Source organism: Hyperolius riggenbachi, chromosome 12 (assembly GCF_040937935.1).
Source record: "Hyperolius riggenbachi isolate aHypRig1 chromosome 12, aHypRig1.pri, whole genome shotgun sequence".
Lineage (NCBI taxonomy): Eukaryota > Metazoa > Chordata > Amphibia > Anura > Hyperoliidae > Hyperolius > Hyperolius riggenbachi.
In genome coordinates, this window is record NC_090657.1 from 213,437,137 (window position 1) to 213,453,120 (window position 15,984).

A 15,984-nucleotide genomic window follows, 5' to 3' on the forward strand; every position below is an offset into this window, starting at 1 on the left:
CATCTGGAAGGGGGGGGGGGGGGGGAGGTGGGGGACTGGAGGAAGGGGGGTGAAAAGGAGAGGGGGGGGAGGGTGAGGCAGACTGGGCTTTAACTCTTTATGTACCAGTTTCTTTTTTAGTTGATTTTTTTTTTCTCTTTATGGATAAAGCAAGAACTCTAGATTTTTTTTCTTTTAATTTAATTACTGCATTTTCTGACAATCAGACATCCTGCCGCTAGCAACACCAAGAACAGAGCAACCGCTTGATCATGGAAATCCCCATTTTTGGGTGTGAAAAACCCTGTTCAGCTTGGAAATAGTAAATATTCCTGTCTGCAGCTGATGTGCATTATACAGAATTCCCCTTCTTCCAGAGAAATAGGACATGTTCTATTATGTGTGTCGTTCAGGAAAAAAAAAATCAGCTCTTTCCAGCCAAATAAAAGTGACAGTTTACAGGCCAAAAAGTTATCTCAAAAATCATAATTTAAAAAAAAACAAAAAACACGAAAAGGTAATTCCTCAGTTTGGCAAAAATGGTGAGAATTCACGTCTGCCGGCACCGCTTGAGTTTCAATGACATGAAGGAGCGTTTTCTGCTACCCCCCCGAGACTCGAGCATAAGAATATATAATACAGGTTATACCGTTTTTACGTTTTCTTGTGCTGGACATAATATTTCCTCTCACCTGATTTTAAAAGGGAAAAAATTCTAGTTGATCAAATCCCTGGCATCAAGGCAGGCTCTTTTTGAGAGAAGTTTTATTTTTTTAACTTAGGAACCAGATATAAAAAAGTGTACCATATATATATATATATATATATATATATATATATATATATATATATATATATATATATTACACAATGCACAATCAACTTTAATTAATAAAAGGCTACAATTAGAAATCTCTCAATCAGAGAAACTGACAAACAGACCCAGGAGGGAGGATCCTGTTCCCAAAAAATTGTTGTAGGACAAAATTCTGATATCTTGCAAAATAAAATGTGCATCTGTGGCCCATATGCAATTAACTTTTTCTCATGAGTTTTCTCCTAGGTGATATTTTTAAACTTGGTAATAAAATACCTTTTAAGCCACCAGAAAGCAAGAACATACTCAAAATACTTTTGATAATACTTTTTCACCTACTTTTTGGTACGTTTGTAATTGAAAAGTGCTGAAAAGTTATTTTAAATTGAAGATAAAAAATTATCTCCTAGGAGAAAACTCAGGTGAAAAAGTGAATTGCATATGGCCCATTGTGTGGACAGGAGATCATAATTGTCCCTTTGGAAGACAAAGAATTAATGTATATTCTCTTTTGATTTCTTCCCACATACCAAAACCATCCTGGTATATTTCTCCAAGTCGGGCCTTATACTATGGCAGGATCATTAGACTATGACTATGGTTGGATTAGATTGTCATCTCCTCTGAGGACAGTCAGTGACATGACTATATACTCTGTAATGTGCTGCAGAAGAGGTCAGTGCTATATAAATACATAATAATAATATAGTAGGACATTAAACTATGACTATTCTAGGATTAGATTGCGAGCTCCTATGAGGACAGTCAGTGACATGACTATGTACTGTGTAAAGTGCTGCAGAAGATGTCAGTGCTATATAAACACAATAATAATATGGTAGGACAGTAGACTATGCCTATGGCAGGATCAGATTGTGAGCTCCTCTGAGGACAGTCAGTGACACGACAATGTACTCTGTAAAGTGCTGCAGAAGATGTCAGTGCTATATAAATTATAAAGATACAATAGTTACAATAATTATAATAATATAAGTGTGTGCATATATATATATATATATATATATATATATATATATATATATTTTTTTTTAAGATAAGTGCACTGCATATATATATATATATATATATATATATATATATATATATATATATATATATATATATATATATATGTAGGATGTTGCTTTGGAGGGGATTGCGTGTGATGTTAAGATAACAGATATTAGCATTCCAATGAACGGGGTGCCCCCCCACATGTGATTGAATATTCTGGCTCCCCTTCATACTGGGCGTCCCCAGGGCCCGCGATGTGCAGCTTGCATTCCCTAATCTACAGTGACATTTATCAATAAACACCCCGGCGTGTCATTGGAGGAGAGTACAGAAAAAAAAATCTAAATAATTCCACCTCCCTGCGCTAATAATCCCTCAGGCTAATATCTATACACCATCTATTATTAATATACTAGCTATAGATGGATCTGCGTAGCTGCAAAACACTGCGCAGATATGCAGCATGAGCTGTGCATTGTCCTGTGTGGGACTACAAGTCCCAGCAGGCCTCAATGACTTCTGACCCCAGGATGAAAAGATGACCAATGGTTCTGAGCTTATTCTGTAAGAAGAGCGTACTGATGACTGCTGTAGCATGAAAGCGTGGTCACCTATAGAAACCACATTGTGGCTCAGGCCAAATGACATCTCCTGATCAACAAAAGTAGACGTCTCTATTTATCAATGCTCAGGTTTTATCAGCATTGTGAATTTATATAGCACTGATATTCTGCAAAGAATTTTACTGATTAATATTGTGTATTTATTTACCACTGATATCTGGTGCACTTTACAGAGAACATAGTCATGTCACTGACTGTCCTCAGAGGAGCTCACAATCTAATCCTACCATAGCGATAGTCTAATGTCCTACCATATTATTATGTATTTATATAGGACTGACATCTTCTGCAGCACTTTACAGAGTACATAGTCATGTCACTGACTGTCCTCAGAGGAGCTCACTATCTAATGTCTACCATAGTCACAGTGCAATGTCCTTCCATATTCTTATTATGTATTTATATAGCACTGAGATCTTCTGCAGCATATTACAGAGTACATAGTCATGTCCCTGACTGTCCTCAGAGGAGCTCACAATCTAATCCTACCATAGTCACAGTGCAATGTCCTTCCATATTCTTATTATTATGTATTCATATAGCACTGACATCTCCTGCAGCACTTTACAGAGAACATAGTCATGTCACTGACTGTCCTCAGAGGAGCTCACAATCTAATCCTACCATAGTCATAGTCTAATGCCCTACCATATTCTTATTATGTATTTATATAGCACTGACATCTTCTGCAGCACATTACAGAGTACATAGTCATGTCACCGACTGTCCTCAGAGGAGCTCACACTCTAATCCCTACCACAGTCATAGTGTAGTGTCCTAGCATATTATTATGTATTTATATAGCACTAACATCTTCTGCAGCACATTACAGAGTACATAGTCATGTCACTGACTGTCCTCAGAGGAGCTCACAATCTAATCCCTACCACAGTCATAATGTAATGTCCTACCATATTATTATTATGTATTTATATAGCACTGACATCCTCTGCAGCACTTTACAGAGTACATAGTATTATCTAATGACTTGCTCTCTTCTTTATCCATCTACCCCTCTTCATAGCGGCGGTGTCACTAGCCTGCAGGCTAGCGGTGTGTCTGTATAGTACTCTGCCCTGAACTGTCACCCAGGGGATTGAGTCTTGATCCTTGCAGGCAGCAGTCATTGTTCACATGTACGAGGCTTATCTGTCCCTCACAGAAGCTCACAACCTAAGGTCCTATTTATTTCCGTTTAAACAATGCACATTGCTTGGCAGTCCTGCTTACTCTCTGCCTCTGATACCTTTAGCCATAGCCCCTGAACAAGCATGCAGATAAGATGTTTGAGTGGATGAGCTGCATGCTTGTTTGTGGTCTGATTCAGATACTGATGATGCCTAAAAGATCAGCAGGACAGCCAGGCAACTGTTATTTTTAAAAGGAAATAAATATGGCAGCCTCAATTTCCCACTCACATCAGGTGTCCTTTAAATATTTTGGCCATTGACGCATACACTTTATATTAACATGACAAATATATGTTCAGGGCCATCTCTGCGAAGAAACTAGCATGGGTCCAGCCGCCCCAGTGAGGTGCCCTAACGGATCGTCTCAGTCGAGAGCATTATTCCCCTTCTTGCCCCACCCACCAGAAGCCTCCCCATTCTAGGCCACACCATTGTCCCTCCTTGTGCCACCATAGCAACAGAATGTGTTGCATTGCTATAGCCTCCCAATACATCTGGACCTGAACAGTCGTCCATCCGTGTCTTCCCAGTCCATGTCACTGGTTTACATTATACTTAACCTAACGTCCTTTAATTGCTCAATGGAAGCAGTAAAGTGTTGTACCGTGTTAGCCATGAGTAAAAGCAAGATGTTTTGAATCAGGATGATACCATTTATTGGCTAACTTAGAGATGGATAAATTGCTCAATGGAACTGGAGGAATAATGACAAAATGAGACCAGTGAGATAACTGAACCAGAAACACCACGATCCCCAACAGAGGCTCCTCCCATCCCCAATCAAAAATTATAATTTTTGTACCCCTAGGCCATATGTTGTAACTCCCATTCCATGTGCAGCCCCCTATTCCATGTGTATCATCCATGTACAGCAGCCCCTCCCATTCCATGTGCAGCCCCCTCCTCCTTGTGTATCCTCCATGTACAGCAGCCCCTCCCATTCCATGTGCAGCCCCCTATTCCATGTGTATCATCCATGTACAGCAGCCCCTCCCATTCCATGTGCAGCCCCCTCCTCCATGTGTATCCTCCATGTACAGCAACCCCCTCCCATTCCATGTGCAGCCCCCTCCTCCATGTGTACCATCCATGTACAGCAGCCCCTCCCATTCCATGTGCACCCCCCTATTCCATGTGTATCATCCATGTACAGCAGCCCCTCCCATTCCATGTGCAGCCCCCTATTCCATGTGTATCATCCATGTACAGCAGCCCCTCCCATTCCATGTGCAGCCCCCTCCTCCATGTGTATCCTCCATGTACAGCAGCCCCTCCCATTCCATGTGCAGCCCCCTCCTCCATGTGTATCCTCCATGTACAGCAACCCCCTCCCATTCCATGTGCAGCCCCCTCCTCCATGTGTATCCTCCATGTACAGCAACCCCCTCCCATTCCATGTGCACCCCTATTCCATGTGTACCATCCATGTACAGCAGCCCCTCCCATTCCATGTGCACCCCCCTATTCCATGTGTATCATCCATGTACAGCAGCCCCTCCCATTCCATGTGCAGCCCCCTCCTCCATGTACAGCAGCCCCTCCCATTCCATGTGCAGCCCCCTATTCCATGTGTATCATCCATGTACAGCAGCCCCTCCCATTCCATGTGCAGCCCCCTATTCCATGTGTATCATCCATGTACAGCAGCCCCTCCCATTCCATGTGCAGCCCCCTCCTCCATGTGTATCCTCCATGTACAGCAGCCCCTCCCATTCCATGTGCAGCCCCCTATTCCATGTATCTAATGTTCCAGCATTAGATAATTTCAAACCCGTCCAACCATATTGCGTTAGATTTTGCAATCGATTTTGGGTACTTATCAAAGCAAAATTGATCTGAAACAATTTGGACGTCTACACACGATGCAATTTCTTATTAGAGCTATCTAATAGATCCTTCTATCTGATGGAAAATTGTGCTGTGTAGATGAGGCTTAACACTGCTACTGCCTATAGAGCGCCCCCTAGTGGCAGCAGCTCTGGTGCTTTGAGTCCGCCAGGAGAAAAGCGCAATATAAATGTTCTGTGTTTGTTTGTTTGTTTGATCCATGTACTGTAGCCCCTTTATTTAATGAACAGCTCCGTTGAGCATCAGTTTCCCCTTTTCATGTGTTTATCCTAATTTTCAGCCTCCTCTTTCATATGTAGCAACTCCTCTTTCATGTCCAGGTGCCCCCTTTGGCTACAACCGCCCAAGGCCGGGGCCTGTTTAGCCTTCCCAAAAATCTTTTGCAAGTACACACTATGCGCTGATAGGAGAACGCTAACACAGGCGTTGGAGAAAAACGGTTCGCCCACCTTGTTTAAAATATATAAATCAAATCACCAGAGGTGGCGCTCACAGCAATGTCACATCTATATTACAGTTCGGATGCCTAAGTCAGATATAAGCAGAACGGCGCAATTCCAAATTCCACCATCCACTATGACAGAGAAACATACACCCCACAGTTTCTGTGCTTCACTGAGGATAGATACATACACAACCTATCACAGAGTCAATGATCAAATAAGGTAGTCCACTTCCAAACTCCACATTAAAAAACTAAATTTCGAGAGAAGCATATACACTTGAGTCTCTATGTTTCACTGGATGAAAAATTTTCACAGTTTTACACTATTGGGAGCCTTTTTTATTGAGGTACATGGGATGAGGATACAAGCATAAGGAAGATTACAGCCATTGCCACTGGGTGGGGGACGACCAGGGAACTGAATAGACCTGGCAAAGGTCTCACCACACGGTGAGTTGGTGACTTAGGGTGTGGTTGTGGTGTTTTATTCTATCTACGTGGTCAAGCTTTATGCATAGACAAGGAAAAATAGGAATTACATGCTGAATATGAACATTTTTCATCCAGTGAAACAGAGACTCAAGTGCATATGCTTCTCTTGAAATTTAGTGTTTTAATGTGGAGTTTGTAAGTGGACTACCTTATTTGATCATTGACTCTGTGATAGGTTGTGTATGTATATATCCTCAGTGAAGCACAGAAACTGTGGGGTGTATGTTTCTCTGTCATAGTGCATGGTGGAATTTGGAATTGCGCCGTTCTGCTTATATCTGCCTTAGGCATCTGAACTGTAATATAGATGTGACATTGCTGTGAGCGCCACCTCTGGTGATTTGATTCCCACAAATCTGACCGTGCCCATCCCCTAGTTGGCTGTGGAACTTAATGTTCCAGGAAGCAGCGCCAGTGGCTACACCAGGCAGTGGGAGTTGTAACCTTGCAGTTATTTCAGTTGCGTTTGGTTTTTTAGCCATGACAGACCACACCACTGCTGTAGGGCCCAGCATGGACCGCTGACGATTTCTAAAGGAAGGGATTGCACTCATGCCTGAATGCAGCAGGTTGTGGCATCAGATAATTTGTTAGAAACAACTCAAGTCCCTGCGACCAAGCAGTATTTGAGAGCTGTGGGGTGCTCTGATTTTTCTATGGGCTCCCCCAATGCTCAATAGCTCCCCAGTGCATAGAAAACTATCCCAGGCTCTGTACAGCTTGCTTGGCTGTTGGCGAGAACACTGGCAAATATCAGAATGGATGACCCAAAGAACAAGAGATGGTCCAATCAAAACCGGCAAGGTGGTCATCCAAATAGCTCACCCCAAGTCATAGCATTCCAGTGACCATCTCTACATATAAGCCCTTGGATTGTAAACTTTTATGGGCAGAGCTCACTCTACTACTGTACTATACCCTGGTATAGCTGTATGTACCCCAGCATGTAATCTACATGTACATTGTATAGAGTGTGATATATACAAGTTTGTCTTAACTTCATTATCCTTGTGTAACCATGTGGACTGGATTATATGCACAATATGGTTTAGAATAGATTGTGAGCCCTCTTTAAAGGGAAGGTCCAAGCAAAATAGAAAAATGAGTTTCACCTACCTGGGGCTTCTACCAGCCCCATGCAGCCATCCTGTGCCCTCCTAGTCACTCACTGCTGCTCCAGTCCCCCGCTGGCAGCTTGCCGACCTCGGAGGTCAGCGGGCCGCATTGCGTACATTTTTACGCATTCCCGCTAGTGCAGGTACATTAACATACATTTTTACGCGTTACTGGTTCAATGCATACATTTTTACGCATTGAACCGGTAACACGTAAAAATGTATGTGTTAATGTACCTGCACTAGCGGGAATGCGTAAAACTGTACGCAATGCGGCCCGCCGACCTCCGAGGTCGGCATGCTGCTAGCGGGGGACTGGAGCAGCAGTGAGTGACTACGAGGGCACAGGATGGCTGCATGCGCCTGGTAGAAGCCCCAGGTAAGTGAAACTCTTTTTTTATTTCGCTTGGATCTTCCCTTTAAGCCAATACACACACCCAATCTTGATTGTGCAATAATTGGCCAATTTTACATCCCCTGTGTAGTATGAGGGTATGCACAGTGGCGTAGCGGTTAGCACACTCACCAGGGCACTATCTGCATGAAGGTTGTATCTTCTCCCCGCGTCAGCGTGGGTTTCCTCCGGGCACTCCGGTTTCCTCTCACACATACGTTAATTGGTTTCCCCCTAAAATTGTCCCTAGTCTGTGATACATGCACTGTACGATACATACATACAGATATGACTATGGGAGGGATTAGATTGTGAGCTCCTCTGAGGGTCAGTTAAGACAATATACTATGTACAGCGCTGCAGAATATGTCGGCGCTATATAAATACTAAATAATAATAACAGATTTGATATCATTTGAACTGATTGTGTAGGGAAGCTCTCATACTACATGGAGGTGGAAAGTTTGGCCAGTCAGGATTGGATGTGTGTACTGAGCATAAAGTGGAAGTTAGCGACTAGACTGTGTACTCTGTACAGCGCTGCAGAACAGGTCAGCCCAACAGAACAAGACAGAGTAAATAAAATACTTGTACAGTGCCATGGAATATATTCAAACTAATAATAATAATAACACCCTCTGAATTGTACCCTAAATAGAACAATGGCCCGGTTCACATCTGCGTTTTTTGCAGAGCCGGCCTTACAGATCCGGTCATCAGGACCAGGTAAAAACCGTCAGTTTTTACAACCAGCGTGCTGTAAACTGTCAGTTTTCTATTTGTTCCTATGTAGCTGCAAAACCTGCTGAGCGAAACTGTCCAGAAAATTGGGCCTTGCTGCATTTCTTGTCCATTCAGTGCAACGGACAACGGAACCGTACGGCCGGTTCCGTTTGCAAATGCTAATGTGAACCTGGCCTAACTTCCAGTACATGAACTGATTAATTATTGATTTGTAAAGTGCCAACATATTCCGTGGTGCTGTACAAAGTCAGGAAAAACAAGCATAGGGTACACAATTATAACAGGTTGCAAGATACAAAAGGGTGTGAGAGCCCTGCTCGAGTTTACTATCTAATGCATACATGCCAAACTCTGGCCCCGCGGGCCAAATCTGGCCCTCAGAGCCATTACATTTGGCCCTCAAGGGGTTTCTCCACTTTGCATTATGTTTGGCCCACTCTAGATCACCAGGGAAGCTACATTGGAGGTGAAGTCCTAGAACTCCAGGGAAGCCATATGGGGGAGGTAGGGGGAAAGCACTACACACTAGGGAACTATATAGGGGAGGTGGGGGATACCAGAAACCAGGGACTGTATAGGGGAGGGAGGAGGACTAAGGTCCACTAGACACCAGGGAACGGAGTAGGGGTTGGAGGGGGGCAAATAGACACCAGGGAACTGTGTAAGGGTTGGAGGGGGGCAAATAGACACCAGGGAACTTTATAAGGTGGCCAGTAGACATTGAGGTTGGCCCATGACCTGATCCTATTGTTCAATTTCGGCCCATTTTGTATTTGAGTTCGACACCCCTGATCTATAGGAATGGAGGGGAGGTATGCGGTATACATACAGGCAGTGTGTTATTAGGTTGTCTAGCAAGGGGTACAACCTGGCCAGAGGTTGCAGGGGGAATGGCCCAAGTTAGAGAATATGCTTGTCTGAAAAGGTGAGTTTTGAGGGAGCGTATAAAGATTTCAAAGGTTGGAGAGTGACGGATGTATTGTGGGAGGGCATTCCAGAGGAGGGGTGAAGCATGTTTATTACTATTAGTAGTAGTAGTAATAATAACACATCTCTTTGCCTGTGGACTCTGGAATAATTAAAAAGATGTTGCCTATGGCAACCTTTTCATTTAAATAGATTTGATTGGTTGTTGCAGTAAGCAGTTCTAGACGGACTCCATTGTTCCTAATGTGATCTCTTGCTCTACTGGGACATTTAGCGTCACAAAGGCAGCGCTAGAGTTTGCTCAAAGAAAGTTTCACGTCATCCTTTATCAGAAACGGATTATGGTGAATTGTGGCCCTAGGCAGGTGCCCACTTTGCGGCCACCCTTGATTTTTTTTTTTTTTTTAAGATTTGGTGGGGGCTAGTGTCAACTGGGCCCCTAGTTTCTCTCCAGGCCCTAGGCACCTGCCTATGTTGCCTTGTGGATAATGCAGCTCTGTCCTGTATCCACTACAAGCGCCAGCATCACCTCTGGACTTAAGGTTCGTATACACGTCCGATAAAGATCGTTCGTTACGAACGATTCGTGACGTTTACACGATATTCAAATTAGACGGAAAAGATCGTTCGTAATGAACGATTGTGTACACACGTGAACGATATAAGTATAAAGTACTGAACGACGAACGATTAAAAAATGCGTGCGCAAACGGAAGTGACGTTATGACAGGCAATAAGAACATGCGTTATCGGACGATCTTTGTACACACTGCAACGATTGAACGATTATCTTTCGAAAAAATCCGCCGGGTTGGATCGGTCCGATTGAACGATAACGATCGTTATCGTTCACAAAAACGATCGTTCACACTTTTTGAACGCACGATTATCGTTCCGATTGTCGTTATCGTTCGTTTTTGAACGATCGTTATCGTACGTGTGTACTCAGCTTTAGCAGTAAATCCATCTAAGCATAATCTCATACAAGCTGCTAGGATCTCATACAGCTGCACTTCGCTATAAGAAAATATTTGCTGATGTTTTCTTATAGCAAAAGTGCAGCTGACCATTACTGAAGCTTCCATTCCCAGCAGACCCCTGGACACTAGGACCAGTGTTAGCAGTTAAATAAAATCTGACAGAACTGAAAGATTTTGGACTAGTCCATCGCCCCATGGGGGATTCACGGGGTTTTCTTTGTTGTCAAAAGCATTTCCTGAACAGCAGTTGCAAAGTCTAACTGCCAAAATAGTGTGCAAGTGAGTAGGGAGGCTGGCTGGTATCTTACTATTTTGGCAGTTAAACTGCTGTTCAGGAAATGCTGTTGAAAATAAAGAAAACCCTTGAGAATCCCCCATGAGGAGATGGACTTGTTCAAAACATGTCGGCTCTGTCAAATTTTTTTTGCTGGAGTGGTCTTTTAATGGGATTTTTGTTTTTTTCCCAGCAGACCCCAGCATGGCAAGGACTCTCCGTGAAATAGCCTACTGGCATTCATCCAGGAAAGATAATTTGTCCTACAGCTGTATAACTAAAAATCCAAGCAAGCCACTGCCCAGGCAGTTAGCCCTCTTTCTTAGGATACAGAATGCTGGGACTTGTAGTGCTTCTCGGATGAACTTTTTTTTGCAAGAGGAAAGGACACTTGGTAAAGAGTGGGACTACAGATCCCAGCAGGCCATAGGCTTGGTTGGAAATTCCCTGATACTACCTGCTGAGAATTGTAGTTCTACAGGTTTATGGTAATAGACTTCTTCCGCACACAAAGGACAGATAGCCATGAATGAGATCGCAGTACCCAGCAAGCCACACATTCGGTATGCAGTCTACTGGCACTTTGCTGGTATCTGTAGTTTCACGCTTAGCGAACTGGACTTTTTCTTGTGACAGAAAACAACTACAAATCCCAGCAGACCATCGCAAACATGCAAAGCCTGCTGGTATCTGTTGTTCCACGCTTAGCGAACAGGACTTTGTCTCCTGACAGAAAAGAACTACAAATCCCAGCAGACCATAACCAAACCAGCAAGTATTTTCACATGCAAAGCCTGCTGGTACTTGCAGCCCTATAACCTGAAGTTGGTCAGACACATTTCATGAACTAGGCACACTACTAGCAACAAGTAGGACTACAATTTTCCAGGAAGCCCCCAGCACTTTGCAATCAGTGCTGGGACTTGTAGTACTGAATAAACCTTTATAAGCCGAGCACATCTGGCCACCAGGGGGTCGGAAAGTCCAAGGGGGGCTCCAGTCTGAGGAGTCAAGAGTTTGCACACAGCTTGCTGGGACTTGTAGTGCGTCAGCCCTTGCTGTGCCGCAGGTCGCCTCAGGCCATTCATCATCCCTCTTAATGGTCATAACATGTCGGCAAGTTGACCCCAGTCCATCAGGGGGTATGGGGGGTGACACTGTCCAGGGCTGAGCCCGGGGGGTGACCCGGGAAGCTGAGCAGGGGCTGCTGAGTGACACTCATCCACAGGAAAGTTTCCTGCTAGAGACTTTCCTGCACCTCCCAGTCTTTTGATCCTTCCCTCACCCCCATATAACCCCTTCTACTGACCCTTTCCCCTCTGCGCCCCTCCCCCCGGCACCCCCTCCTCTCCGCGCACTCGCTCGCCACTTGAATTAGGCGCCTTTGTGCTGAATTCGGCCACGCCCACCCCGGCGCTCTGATTGGCAGCTGCGGCCCCTCCTTCCTCCCCGATGATTGGCAGCTCCCGCCCTCCCCGGCCGATGATTGACGGGTCGGGGCCGCGGCGTCCACCAATGGCGGCGCCTGTTTACGCCAGGAGAACGGCACGAGCTCCCCGCGCGGCGGCCAATCAGCTCTCGGAGCGGGCCTGGCTGACTGGCAGCGGCTCATTAGTATGCGGGAGAGGGGGGCAGCTGAAGAAGGGGGAGGGGGGGGCTGCAGAGAGGCTCAGGCCGGAAGCGCCCAGTCCAGTCACTGCATGCAGAGCCCGGGGAGAGCACTGCGCCGAGCCCCCTGCACCCACCGCGCTCATCACAGTAAGTACGCCGCGCTGCCCAGCGAGCCCCGCGCCCCGGATCCCCCACTGCGGCTGCCCGCATCTCCAACCCCCCCAAATTCCAGCACACCCCCCTCCGGGACACACAGACCCACCTGGAATGTTTTATATTGTATTATTATTATTTACATTCTATTAACCATCATTAAAAATTAAATACCACGCATTTTTTTTTCACCATCGTATTTTAATTTAAGATCAATCTGATCTCATTGTTTTGATCTGATCAATCCGGATCCAGCGATCAAGTCAGATTTGGGGGTCCAAATTAAATAGATCAGGCCAGAAATAACTGTAAAAGACAAAAATAAAGAAAACACATTTTAGGTATTTTTACAGCACACACAAAAAAACATTTTACATTTTTTAAGAAATGCATAAAAATTCAAATTATGATTTTATACTAAATTACAAATAATACAAAGGGGAAAATGTTGTTTTAATTTATTTCAAGAAAGGGGAAAACCTGTGAGAGGGGAGCGCAGTGTCAATATTAATAGGAAGCCACAAAGGGATCGGCTGGGAAATATTATTAAGGACTGGATCTACGTACAGTATAGGCTGGAAATAGTCGTTATCATTTATAGCACAGGCGCTAAAAATTGAGAATAAAAAAAAGACTATAGACTGGAAATAGCTGCTGGAAGCTGCTGGCGAGGCAGGAAACGAAATTGTTACATTTTGTGGAGCCCAACGTTCGATTTTTAGAATGTTTACAAATAAAGACGCTCTATTTTTACACACTGGATACAAGGATCGTACAGGTGTAGCCAGACTATTCTCAAGCGTTTTTAACCTCTATCTACGGATTCTTTGTGCAAATAGGACCTAAAGATTTTCTTTAGGAAGAAAATCGAGTTTTATTATTCAAGGAAGAAAAAAAAGACATTTTAAGAAGACGGTGGAGCTGTGATCTTGGGGGAGACAGGATGGGGGCGTGTTGTGTTAAAATAGTGTTTTAGATCAAAGAAGGAAAAAAAATCCAGCCCTATTTTCTACCGTTCTGCTCTGTTTTTTTCCTCTCTTTACTAAGGTGGGTGCTTGCTTTTAATAAGAATCAGGGGGGGCTTCGTGTAGGACCCCCCTCCCCTTCCACACAACACACACTCACCTCACCCTCCCCAATTGTGTGCCTGTGTAATGCAATTCCCATCCGAATAGTACAGCCTTATGGCAAACAATACAGTGATATGGAAATAAATACTTTTACATGGAATACAAATATTCTGTGCAGTGTGAGGGGTGCACTGGATGGAGGGGATGCAAGAAGGGGCAAAGCCAGGAGTCTGTGGTATGTGGATAATAATAATAATAAGCTATGCATATTGTAATATATATATATAATGACGTGGGCACTTTGTACCTAACTGGCAGTGTGTGAGTACATATATAATGTTTGTTGTATGTATGTATATGTGTGTTCAGATATTTTATACATCCGCATAGCCCTTTTTACCTTGTGTATGTGACTATATGCAGTTTTTTCTGCCCTCTACAATTCTTCACCAATCAATGGAAACACCATTTGGCCATACGTGAAATTCAGAGCTTATAGGGGAATGGTATATTTTTCTTTAATTACGATGCTACGAGGACTCGACGGCCCCATATTGGATATCTTTGTGGAGTAGTAGGACGTGGCATCCATGGAAGGAAGGACTGGATTCTGGGCCTCCTCGCTGGAGAAGGTCTTCGTTTCTGGGGATTTGGATGTTCTGGGGTTCTTGTGGGTCCAGATCGGTGATACTGGAGGAGGACTTGACTTGTAGGCTCTTGCCTAGGGCAAAGGACTGTCTGGTCAACCACAAAGGAGGTTCTGGAGAGTAAACACATTACTATTTATTGTCTTCCCCTTTTGTTGGTGTATATTTTTCCTCTTTTTTACAATTCTGGAGAGAGCTGGGCTTCAATAATAGCAGCACAGAGGAGACCTGGATCTGAGAGGATTGATTGTCAGTGATGGACCTTGGCTTTCTGTCCAGGATCTAAATCTGGGTCTTGCTTGACTACCCCAATAAAACTGGACCTTGTCTGGCCGAGCTGTGTGGTTGGACCTTGATTATCTGGCTTTGCTCATATCTGGACCTTGATTCCCACACCTTGGACCTTGACTGCTTTCTTTCTGGATCTTGTCTGCACGTCCATCTTGGACCTTCACTGATTGCCCCCCTCTTGGACCTGGTTTAATTATCTATGGACTGCCAAGCTTTGAACCTTGCCTGGTCTGCCATATTTCTCCTAATTAGTCTTGGATTTCGCCTCAGCTAGTCTTGGACCTTGTCTCTGCTAGTCCCTCGGCTCCCGACCTGCTATGGGACGCAGGATCTGGCCGTCCCACACTCTGCTGCGAGAAGGACCCACGTTTCTCATCTCCCATCTTCTCCTGGAAGCCCCATCCTCCCAGGGTAGTGTTCTCCAGCCAGCCTGGTCATTTCCAACGCCAGTTTGGGGGTATTTTTGCATTTCTTTCCCCCTGTCTCTGTACATCTTGCCTTCCGAGGCTGAGGAGTAACGCAATAAGAATAATGTTGGAGAAATATCTGGTAATTAGCACAATCTGCTCATCGTCAATCTACAGGTCAGTAAATTGAGCTGCAGTTTAGGGCTCCTGCCTTGTGCAAAGTGATACTTCAGCGGGGAATTCTGTGGCCTTGTGTTAAATTCCAAAGCAAATGGCTCGGCCAGAACTGGCTGCCTCCCCCGAGCTGCCCCGAGCCTCGGCCACTCATTGTACAGACAGGACCTCTTGTCTTTCTTCTCTATTCATCTATATCTAAACGCCTTGTGATGTAGGTTTTTGTTATTTTTTTATACTATCACTAGTCGACGCATGCAAGTTATATGTGGCATATGTATATTTATTTACGTGTGTATCTTTTGCTCTGTCCATCTATCTTTTGTTGAACGCCAAGAGATCTAACCAACTAGGTTTGTCAGTACAGTAGTTTACTATATCGGGGTTTGCCATACATTGTGCTGTGTATATACAGACGCATGGCTGGGAGCCGAGTTTTCTATAGCTAGAGGTTAAATATGAGATTCTAGTTTTTTTTTCTCCTCCACTTATATGTGCTTTAATTTTTTTTCTTTCTTTTATTTGTTTTTTTTTATAGTCTAAGTTAATCGACCCTACATGGTCAGATATTTTTCTTAATCACTTTCTCTCTGTAAGCAAAATAAGATGGCTCAATTTACACACATTATACAAAAATCGGTGGGACCCCTATATTTTTTTTTTATTTCTTTAGGACGCTGTCCATATTCAAATGGCATTATGAGCTGTGGCTTATAGGCAGGAATCAAAAGGCAAAATGCATAATAAAAAAAAATATATATATATATATATATATATATATATATATAT

The 15,984-nt window shown here is 43.9% G+C and overlaps 1 protein-coding gene across 6 annotated transcripts in view; it reads left to right on the forward strand.

Moving 5' to 3' along the window:
* Positions 1-15,984, forward strand: part of BAHCC1 (BAH domain and coiled-coil containing 1) — a 270,267-nt gene that overhangs the window by 75,615 nt on the left and 178,668 nt on the right. For 3 of the 6 annotated variants that reach the window (XM_068263183.1, XM_068263189.1, XM_068263188.1), the window contains exon 1: positions 12,511-12,600. The exons of 1 other annotated variant lie outside the window; for it this stretch is intronic. The gene's annotated coding sequence lies outside the window, so the exon portion shown is untranslated. Of the gene's footprint in view, positions 1-12,510; positions 12,601-13,892; positions 13,912-15,052; positions 15,199-15,984 lie in introns of those variants that run through there. 2 more of the 6 variants (XM_068263186.1, XM_068263184.1) reach the window with 2 other exon arrangements.